Consider the following 11744-nt stretch of genomic DNA (forward strand, 5'->3'; position numbering starts at 1 on the left):
GAACACTCTTCCTCTATCCCTCCACCTTGCCCCTTCCTTCCCCATCTTCAGATCATGCTTGAAGACCTTCCTCTTCGACCGTGCCTACGGTCACCTCCCTCTCCCCACGGCTCAGCGTTGTGCTTCACCACCGTCAAGCTGTCTGGGATGCTACCCTTCATGAGGGGTGCTAGATAAATGCAAGTTATTGTTGTACTGTATTTAATATAGGATGAGCATTGGATGAGCAATCAGTTTCAGGGAAGCTGAGGATGAACGGAAGTCACTCAACCGACAATGTTTTTAAACTTCTTCTCAAAACTCACCCACCCAATAACCAACCCGTGGAACACATCAAAAAAATATACTAGGGAGTTATATTTTCAATCACACAACCCATTCCTTGTGTCTCCTTTTTCATAATTGTGTTTGTCTACATGTGGGGTAAGATTCCACCAGAGACTACATTTACTCATTTGTGTCCCAAATTTATGAAACTCCCTGCCTCAATCCCACTGCCTTGTCTCCTCTTTGAGAGTCTACAAATCGCACCTGAAGACTTTCCTCTTCGCTCGTGCCAAGGATCACCTTCCCTTTCTCTCCATATCAGTATCAAACTCCGCCATTGTTAAGACTGCCAGACACTATCCCACATAAAGAGAAATTAATGCAAATTGTTATGGTTGTGACAACTCAACAAGTGAAACTCAGCTGAAAAGCACAACAAATAAAGCCAGCAAAGAGAAAACACTTGCATCCCATCAGTATGAGCTGCTTTTCACCTGCTTTATATATCCTACCCAATTCACCCCACCATTGCTGGGGATCTTTCAGCCATTCCTCCCCCAACCCATTCCTCTGATTCACCGCCTTCCTCCCTTCCCACTTTTAAGGCCCACTTTAAGATTTACCTCCTTGATGATGCTTTTGGTAATTTCTCTCTATGCCCTCTTTAGCGCCCACCCCTCACTCTTCATTTTGGGTTCAAGGAAGCTCTGCAAAGCACTCAGACATCTTCCTGACATGAATGGTGTTATGGAAATGTAAATTGTACTGTATTTGATGAGTATTTTTATTTTCAACCTGTGCATTAGAGCCATAAAGACACCCCAAAGACTGAGTCATCATAGAATCAGCCACACAACTATCTGATAATGATTCAACTAGTATCTAATAATAATAATAATCCTTGCATTTGATATAGCGCTTTTCACGTCGGAAGGACGTCCCAAAGCGCTTCACAGAACACACTGTAAAGTGAATTGACTGTAAATTTGTGGGCGAACGCGGCAGCCAATTGCGCACAGCAATGTCCCACAAACAGTCGTAGATTGAAAATGCCAATTTTATTATTGCTTTTGGTTTTGGAGGGATTATTATTAGGCGTGTGGAGTAAGGAAACTTACCCAAGGTTTCGCCCTGCCTGGGATTGAACTCAGGTCTCTCGCTTGCAAAGCGAGTGCTCTAACCACTGAGCTACAGGACTCCACAAAATCAATCAAAACAATTAATATTTGCTTGACACACCATGGACACGAGGACACTGTGTGGCATTTGTTGTCTCAATTAAGTAAACATGTTCATGTCACAACTGTTTAGATCAACCTGCACTTCCACAAGGATCAAAATACTTTGTCTGAAAGCATATTGATCCGATTCACATGCTGGATGGATTTCCAGGGAATGTACGTGCAAGTGGTACCAACACCAGGGATTCCACAACCCCGATGACATGGATGCTACCAAACGCTTGGAAAGCATCCAAGTCAAAACGTGATAGCACTTTGCAAGTGTTTTGATAGCCACAGTGTTAACATCAAAAAACAAGCACTTGGGCAGAGATTTATTCTCCATGCATTTCTAAAAGAAAAAAATGCTTGTTAAAGGAAACATTCAAACCTACTTAGTGTTTGGCACATTATTTCTACATGGCACTCCAATTGATACATTGAATCATTCTGCAGCACAAGTGCTTTCAGTAAAAACAGAAAGATAAACATTTAGTTTTAATTATGAGGTTGTCATCAATGAATGTATCACTGCTAACAATTAGGGCCTTAAAAAAACATCAGAATAACAATTGTACAGCTGCATTGATTTCGCAAATATGTTTTACATAAGCCTTTGACCACTCAACTTTTAATTACAAGTTTTTTTAATTTCAGACGTTGAGGACTTCATTGTTTTGCCCCCTCCGCTCTTGAAAACCCTTCCTTTGTGTCGAGTTATCAGAGCTAACTTGCTATCCAACCCCACCATTGTCTCTTTTAAAGATTTAAAATTGATAACCTTTTTCCAGATAACCGACTTTTCCAGTCGTATACTTTCCTAAACTTTGTGCCTTTTGCTTGTCCACTCTAGCCTCTGAGTCAAATGGTTTATGGTTCAAGCCCCACGTTGGGACTTGGAATCACATCCTCTAAGCTGACACTGCAATGCAGTGGTGGGGGTATACTGCATCGTCAGAGGTGCGTCCTTCGGATGAGATGTTAAACCGAGGTCCCATCTGCCTGTTCAGGTGTATGTTATACCTGGCGAACCATCCCCCATGGCTGTTTGTGGGCCATTGCTGTGCGCAATTGACTGCTGGGTTCTGTCCACAAAATAGTCACTCCACGTTAACAGTACATTCTGTGCAGCGCTTTGAGACGTCTAGAAGACGTGAAAAGCGCTATATCAAATGCAAGGATAATTGTTATTATACCGTGAAGCACTTTGAGACACTGACGACTTGATAAGACGCTATATCAACCACTTGGATTTATATAATGCCCGCCACGTCGGACGGCGTCTCACAGCGCTTCACAGTAACGGATCCCGGGGCCGAGCCAGGGGGAGGAGGAGGAAGGTGTCCAAAGGCGCGGTCGAAAAGGTCTTCATTTGAGACCTGAAAATAGAAAGAGAGGGGGCGAGGCGATGGGAGGGAGGAAAGGAGTTCCAGAGCCGAATGTAAGGGTCATTATTATTATGCTTCTTGGCTTGCCTTCATGAACCAGATGACCAAGACCACTAAAGAAGTTTGACATGATTCCACGTTCCGATCCAAGTACATAACCTTGGAAGCAGCTCAGCTTCAAGGAGGCCCCGCTTACCTTCCTCCCCACCACAAAAAAAATCAAATGCAGAATAAGAGAACTGCATTGTCAAAGGTACAGCCCTTCAGATGAGACATTAAACCAAGGTCTTGCTTTCCCATTCAGGTGGATGGTGAAGATCTCATGATACTTTTCAAACAAAGAAGGTAGTTTCTTCCTGTCTTCTGCCCAATATTCTCCCAAATTAAAAAAGTCATTCACTTCATCGCTGTGGGACAGGCCTTGCGCAAATTGGCTGCCTCATACATGAATGTTGCAATTTGGTGCTCTTTATTATTATGTGACATGCACAGGCAGCTTGGTCACCGAACCATTTATTTTTGCTACTCTTTATGAAATCTGTTCATCAACCCTCTGCTGAGCTTGTTGATGGTGAGCTGTTGTGGCGAACAATATCTTTAATACTTAGTGCATTTGTACAATCCTCCTGCAGTCACCACAATCAAGCCAGGCCAGGAGCGTACAGCAGAAATGAAAGGGCATCACAAAGCCAAGCCAAAAATATACCCTTTGACCAGACTTCAAATGCCTTAAAATAATTTATTATTTTACGAGCTTCATGTATTTAGTGTATCCTACTAACAGATCATTCAAAAAATAGTAAAATACCACAAAGTGACATACATAATTTCTGTCAATATTTGTAGCAAATTTTGGGTTTCATTACAACAAAAATTACATTTATATAGCGCCTTTCAAGTTGAAAGGACATCCCAAGTTGCTGGTTATTTAAGGGTTTGCACCTGAGCTAGGAGTTGCAATCAGAAGGGGGTTGGGGGGGGGGGGGGGGGAGAGAGAGAGGAGGTTGAAGGGGCGGTCAAAGAATAAGGTCAAAGGAGGAGGAATGGGAGAGGTGGAGGGATTTCAAGATGGAGTTCATGAAGACCTAATTGCCAATGGCGGGGCAGGCAAGGCGGGAGACACAAGCAGGCAAAACATGACAATTTGTTTTAGGAATTGAGAATTTGTAGCTGAAAAATATATAAAAACAAAACAGCAATCTACATTTTACTCTTGACTGAGACATTTTATATAAAATGATTTTTTTTTAACCTCTTCTCCTTCCCTCCCCACCCCCATGAAGAGAATAAAGCTAAATACAGATTTGTGTTGAAAACGTTGACAAAGAAAATCTGAAGATATGTTATTCAAATATGATTTTAATCCTTGGAAAAATCCCGTTTTACTAACTACATCAATGACCTATAAGCCTATATCTAAGCAGAATATGTACAACACATGCAATTTATTACATTAAATGTAAAGTATTTAGCTTTCCCAATGAATTAGCCATAGGTAAAGCCCTAGACTACAATGCCACAGAACAGAAGGTCACAGGTGTTGAGTTTGCAGATGTCCACCAGAATATGCTTCAATTAGAATAAACACCATTGCATTTGATACATTGGGGGAAAGAGGATGGGGGTATAGGTTTTCTTCCAGGGTTCCTTCTTCCAAATGGAGTCCTGAAATCCCCTTTGGGAGAGAATAATAATAATCCTTGCATTTGATATAGTGTCTTATCACGTCATTGAGACGTCTCAAGGCGCTTCATAGAATATACTGTAAATTGAATTGAATACTTTGTGGGCGAAACGCGGTAGCCAATTGCGCAAAGCAATGTTCCACAAACAATCATGGATTGTTTTTGAGGGATTATTACGCCCAGAAAGCGATCCGCCAATCGACTAACAACAGGTTCCTACTTACTGCTAGGTAAACAGAGGTATATGGAGTAACAAAACTTGCCTATGGCTTTGCCCTGCCCGGGAATTAAATCCAGGTCCTCTCACTTGCGAGGTGAGTGCGCTAACCACTAGACTGCAGGACTCCACCCGTGAGGACAAATCACAAGGGAGTGGTGATTGCAACCAGCGGGTGAGCATCACTGAGCACATACCTCTCACGCTCTCTCTCTCTCTCTGTCAAGGCCAGTAGTGATTAAAATATACAGAATAAAAATCATTTACCTGAAACACTTGGGAGTCTATGCGAGGCCAGGGAGAACAGTAACATGTGTCGTGTTTTGTCTGTTTTTATACATAAACATATTTAGAGACTTGAATCACCTGTGTGGATGAAGGGGTGGGTATGGGAGACAAGCTCAGATTCTACTGTGTTGCCTCACAATCTAGAGGTTGCCGACACTCACAGTGGAGATTTGCACATGAACAATGGCCATTGCGGGAAAGTGTCGAGGAATGACAGCCTGAAACCTAACACCAATAGAAGACTCAAAATCTTCAGGGAGGGGAAGGGAATTAGCAATGGCAGAATTGTAAAGTACAGTCATAGCACTTTTACAATTTATTAATATATTTAGCTCATTCTATTTCCAAACATGAGATTCTCTCTTAGAATACTAACATATTTTAATTAAGTAGGATACATAGCCATGATATGGATTAATGTGAGATTTAACCAACCTTAAAATTGAACTTTGCAACAGAGCAATTTGCACTATTCCCTTTGGCCAGCCGAGTGACACACAAGGAAACCCATCACCTGCTTAGAAGTATCCAAACCAGAAAGTTCCACATATGCACCCCACCTACAGCTTTGTCTGGAATGGAGTGCACACTCTCTCCCCAGCGCGCCACATCCTGCTTATCTAATTCTACAAAGCAGTAGGGATTTGCAAGAGCCAATGCTTTGAAGACCCCAGAGGGTGCATGTGTGGTACTGTTGAAATGTAACCACTCTACCTGGTAAGCTCTTGAGTTGCAGGGCAAACAAGAGCTGGTTTGGAAGAATCCCTGCCCCTCCAAGTCCATTATATCCGTTATTTTGCAAAACAATCCAGATTCGTTGGTGCCTTGGGTGACTGCAGCCCAAATTGGCTCAGGAAGTGGAGTACCAAGATTGTCAGGCTCAACTTGATTCCAGTATTCTGTTGCCAAGATGTCAATTTGGAGCCAGCTCATCCCCAAAGAGACCTTGCTTCAACTACCTCCCTCCCACCCAGGATAGGTACTGGTTTGTCATTCAGCATCCGACAAGAGAGGGTTTGACCAATTAAGTCTCAACAGTGAGAAGAGGCATTTGCTGGGAAGAAGCATTTGCAGGCAGAAATAAATCTCACTTTAATGTACACAATTCAATTTACATGTATGCAGCACTTTTCACGTTAGGAGGATGTCTTAAAGTGCTCGACACTGCTGGGGGTGGGGAGGGGAAAGATACTTGAAAGTGCAGTCAAAAACGTACGACTCGAGATGGGCCTTATATACTTTGTCCTTTTATACTCTCCCCCACCCCACCTGCCCCTCCTTGAAAGCACAACTTTCATATTTATCTTTTGTAAAATACAGGCACAGTGTGAGCAATTCTCCAGAAAGATGAATACAACAAAGATACGCATAAACTAATTGCAAACAACGTTCAAACAATAGCTAATTAGCTTGTGTGCCCTACAGACCCCAGTAAATTTCAGGTAGGTCCCATTTATTGATTACAAATTGGGCATGAAATTAATGTTCAACAAACAGTAATTTGGGATCGAGTCCCAGTATTAAGAATAGACCTTTTTCAATACCGGGGACTCGCTGTGTTGCACATACACTGTGTTGGTATCGCACAACACAATACCAGATTACAAAGCAACTCGAGAAGACTGTAAATTTGAGATCAGTCCGTTTAAATCTCGGTTTTCCTTCATCCGCATTTGCCCTCGATCCTGGCTGGTTCCGTCTCCTCCCTCGAGAGACTAACTAACTAACTAACTAACTAACCTGACCAACTCACCAACCTCTCGAGGTTTCGAAAACGACCAGGCGAGATCAGCCCATGGAGGGCGTGTGAAAAATGGGGCTTTTCGCTCTCGACTTAGAGAGAGAGAGAGAGAGAGAGAAAGACACACAGAAAGAGAGAGAGAGACAGAGACACAGAGAGAGAAAGACACACACAGAAAGAAAGAAAGAAAGAGAGAGAGAGAGAAAGACAGAGAGAGAGAAAGACAGAGAGAGACAGACAGAGAGAGACAGACACACACACACACAGAAAGACAGACACACACAGAGAAAGATACACACACACAGAGAAAGACACACACACACAGAGAAAGACACACACACACAGAGAAAGACACACACACACAGAGAAAGACACACACACACAGAGAAAGACACACACACACACACACACACAGAGAAAGACACACACACACAGAGAAAGACACACACACACAGAAAGACACAAACACACACAGAGAAAGACACACACACACACAGAGAAAGACACACACACACACACAGAGAAAGACACACACACACAGAGAAAGACACACACACACAGAGAAAGACACACACACACACAGAGAAAGACACACACACACACACAGAGAAAGACACACACACACACAGAGAAGGACAGAGAGAGAGAGAAAGACACACACACACAGAGAGAAAGACACAGCGAGGAGAGAGAGAGAGAAAGACACACACACACACACACACAGAGAGAGAAAAAAAAGAGAAAAATCCCTAACTTCACAAAAAATATCGTTCACCAGAACAGCTCAACGTCAACCAGGTTCGGTTCAGCACAGCCCGGAGCCAGTCAGTCAGTCAGTCAGTCAGTCCCTCCACACACCAGCAATCACCTTGGCTTCTCCCCCTCCTCCTCCTCTCCTCATCCCCTGTCAAGACACCCAAATCCTTCCTCACACATAATTAACCTCGAATTGCAGCCCGCGGGTGAAACATCGCCTTTTCGCCCCACGACAGGGAAGTGAAGTGTTATATATATATTTTTTTGGGGGGGGGGGCGGGTGTGGTGTGGGGGTGAGAGGATTTTTAAAAAAATTCAACCAAATCCGAGTCTTTTCATTTAATTTTTTTTAAAAAAATTTAAATAAATCTAATCTTTTTTCGAGTCGAAATAAAGAGTCGGCCCGAGCGCCCCACACCGGGGGGACGGGGGGGGGGAGAGAGGAGGAAACTGCCTGCGCCTCGCTGTTAATTGTGAATTTACAGATAAGATGTATTTATATCGACCAGAAATAAGATGTAAATAAATACCTGCGCTCGAGCCGTCCGCCCCAGTCAGGTGCACGCGGACAGCTTTGAACAACGCCGTAACCGTCGCTCGCTGACTCGCTCGCTCGCGCGCTCTCTCTCTCTCTCGTTGGCTCGTCTCTCCCTCACGGTCAGACCATTTTCAGTTGTAAATCTCAAGTCAAAACGTTGCGGCTTCACAGAAACCAGCGCAAAGCAACGAGACGCCGAGCCCCGACACCACGCCTCCTCCGCTCTTCCCGCCCTCCTCCACCACCACCCCCACCCCGCGCAGGCGCACTTCCGCGCTCTCCCCCCGCCCCGCCCCGCCACCCACGGACTCAGCCACGCAGGCGCACTCTGTCGCCCTCCTCCCCAAGCCCAGGCGGAATCTCCCATCATCCTCCTCCTCCGCCACCGCCGCCGGCAGCAGTCTCCGTCACGCAGGCGCACTCTCCCACTCCGTCACCGCTTCGTGACGACGGGGCCGTTCCAGTTGCTGTCAATCACCCGGCGGTCTCCGGGCAGCGAGCGACGTCACCGGCCGCTGACCCACCCAGAGACAGAAAGGGCGGGTGAACCATTGAGAAGTTTGGATAATAATAATAATAATAATCCTTGCATTTGATATAGCGCTTTTTCACGTCTTCTCGACGTCTCAAAGCGCTTCACAGAACACACTGTAAAGTGAATTGACTGTATATTTGTGGGCGAACGCGGCAGCCAATTGCGCACAGCAATGTCCCACAAACAGTCGTAGATTGAAAATGACCAATTTATTATTGTTTTTGGTTTTGGAGGGATTATTATTAGGTGTGTGGAGTAAGGAAACTTGCCCAAGGTTTCGCCCTCTGCCTGGAATTGAACTCAGGTCTCTCGCTTGCAAAGCGAGTGCTCTAACCACTGAGCTACAGGACTCCTGGATGGTTCACTGGCTGGAGGAGGGGGTCGGTAACCCATTTAAAATAGTTGCTAAAAGAACCAGAGGCTGGTGGAAGCTTTTAAGAGAGAAATAGATAATTTATTTGGGGAGGAACAAGTTTGCAGGGCTATGGGGCGAGGGAGGGTGGGATTGACACGATGGGCCGAATGGCCTCTTTCTGTGCTGTACGATTCCACGATTTGGGCGCTGCGGTCGTTGCATTCTTGAGACTGGCGGATAATAATAATAACAATAATAGTAATTCTTGAATTCGATATTGCGCTTTTTCACATTTCCAAGCGCTTCACAGAATAGACTGTAAAGTGAATTGACTGCATTTTTGTGGGCGAAACGCGGCAGCCGATTGCGCACAGCAGCGTCCCTCAAACAGTCGTGGATTGAGTGAGCAAATTATTGGGAGTTTTTTCTTGAGGGATTATTATGAAAGCAGGAAAAAAAAATGCCTTGGTTCACTTTGACCTTTTGCCAAAGCAGCGGGCTGAGCATCAAGACCACCTGATTTCTTCACTGCTAATGGAAATTCATTGAAAGACTAAATTACTTAAGGGCTTTGCTTCACGAGTTGCTTCTCAAGCTCCTTGACGCTACCCTGCGTGGAGGGCGCTTTGTAAGTGCAAGTTGTTGAATCACAAGAGAAAGCTGAAAAATTGACTTTTTAAAAAGATATTTTTGATGATAATAATAATAATCCTTCACTGATTTGTCTCAAAGCTCCTCCACAGAATATATTGTTAAATGGATGACTGTGCATTTTCCAGGAGTTATAATCGCTTGAAAAAATAATAATTTCACCCACAAAATAGTCATTAACTTTACAGTATATTCTGTGAAGCGCTTTGAGACGACTCGAAGACATGATAAGGTGCTATATCAAATGCAAGGATTATTATTATTATAATTTGGTCACTCAATCCACAACTATTTGTGGGGCACTGCCGTGCGCAATTGGCTAATTTTACCCACCATACATACAGTCAATTCACTTTACAGTATATTCTGTGAAGCGCTTTGAGATGTCTTGAAGACGTGATAAGGTACTAAATCAAATGAAAGGATTATTATTCTGTGGCGAAACAATATTAAGTTTGCACAATAGAAAATAGAAGGGGAGGGCAGGGGGGAGGGGGGCTGTGTTCCTGCACCCAGCATGTATTTCAAGAGTGACTGGCGGTGGTGAGAAGAAAAAACATTTGCGGAAAATTAGGGCTGGCGTTTTGTAAAATAGGACCCAAACTAAACAAGCGCAGTCCCACTGAGGTGAATGATGGAGGAGAGGCAGTGGAGGAGGATGGCATGATTGACTGCGCCAAATGCGGCGGGAAGGTCTAGGCGACGAGGAGGCAGAGAGAACCCTGGTCACAGATAGAAAGGACATTGTTTGTGACTTTCACGAGTGCTGTTTCTGTACTGTGACCAGGGCAGAAACTGGACTGGAGGGACATTTCCAAACATAAACCACAGAAAAGTGAAAAAAAACTAAAAATGTATGAAGTACATTTGAAGTAATTGATTCTAATTTGTGTTTGTGACCCAAGTTCAAGATTATCTCCTTGCTTTCCGTCCAGAACTGTTAATTCTCTACTGGTTGACGGCACACAGCATATAGTATTTTGATAGAAAAATGCATCAAAATAATTTGATAATTCATTAGCAAGATGGTAAAACCCATTGATTAAGTTATCATAGTCAATCTTGTGGGACACATTATAAATGTAAGTTTTAGTATGTATTATTCTGGGTGATTTCCAGCTACCAGAAACTGAAGTACTAATTTCTGGTGATAAAATCATATTCTCAGTTTAGCACTTCCTTTGTGGTTTGTGGTTACCAAATTGGGAAAACCATGCCTATTCAGAAAAAGTACAAAGGGCTATATGAATGTGAAATACCGATGCAGCATTTATATTGCACAATTAGTGTTGATTTGATGCAGTTTCCTCATTAAATTGATACAAAACAAAATCGGCTTTTAAAATATCAAAATCAATGGTTTGAGAAAATCGAGTGAAAATTGCAATAATCAACATATTTTTATTTGAACACAATTTACAACGTTACATTTCGTTTATCAGGTCTGGAATCAGGTCAAAAACCCTTCACACACCAGTTATGAGTTGGTGGTGCACATTGAAGTCACCAAAAAATATTTTAAAGCCTTTAAAAAGATTTATGCTTTCCAATATCATTAAGAAGCCATTTACAGCCTGAGTTATTTGATATTAAAAACGAACATGGAAATGTGTATCAGATACCTGATCAATTGCAGTTTATAAAATGCTTTCCATCAAGTCTCAAACCAGTCTTAATGGGTGCCTTTTGGGGGGGTGCAATCAAGTGCCTGACATGCAGAATCCTATCACTATGTGTAAGTCTCCTGACATCTCTTTGCCCATTCCCCAGGATTGTGTATGATTGGTAATCACACTAAACAAGCAGTAAGTAGGAACCTGGTTGTGAGTCGATTGGCAGACCGCATTTCCGGGGATAATAATCCTTCAAAAAAACAATAATATTAATAATCCGCAACTGTGCTGTGCGAAATTGGCTGCCACGTTTAGCCCACATATATACAGTCAATTCACTTTACACGGCTTCTCCTCTAGCCCCTGGAGCGTTTCGTGTGGCATTCCTCAGGACTCTGTCCTTGGTCCCCTCCTCTTCAACATCTATATGCTCCCTCTTGGTGACGTCATCCGCAGACATGGAGTCAACTTCCACATGTTTGCAGATGAC

General features: G+C 43.4%; 1 protein-coding gene across 3 annotated transcripts in view; it reads right to left on the reverse strand.

Moving 5' to 3' along the window:
- mpp7a (membrane palmitoylated protein 7a) overlaps positions 1-8343 on the reverse strand; it is a 209321-nt gene extending 200978 nt beyond the window's left edge. For all 3 annotated transcript variants that reach the window (XM_007905455.2, XM_007905454.2, XM_007905452.2), the window contains exon 1: positions 8093-8343. The gene's annotated coding sequence lies outside the window, so the exon portion shown is untranslated. The remainder of the gene's footprint in view (positions 1-8092) is intronic.
- Between the last annotated feature and the right edge of the window lie 3401 nt (positions 8344-11744).

This window comes from Callorhinchus milii, unplaced genomic scaffold (assembly GCF_018977255.1).
Source record: "Callorhinchus milii isolate IMCB2004 unplaced genomic scaffold, IMCB_Cmil_1.0 Scaffold2, whole genome shotgun sequence".
NCBI classification, from domain to species: domain Eukaryota; kingdom Metazoa; phylum Chordata; class Chondrichthyes; order Chimaeriformes; family Callorhinchidae; genus Callorhinchus; species Callorhinchus milii.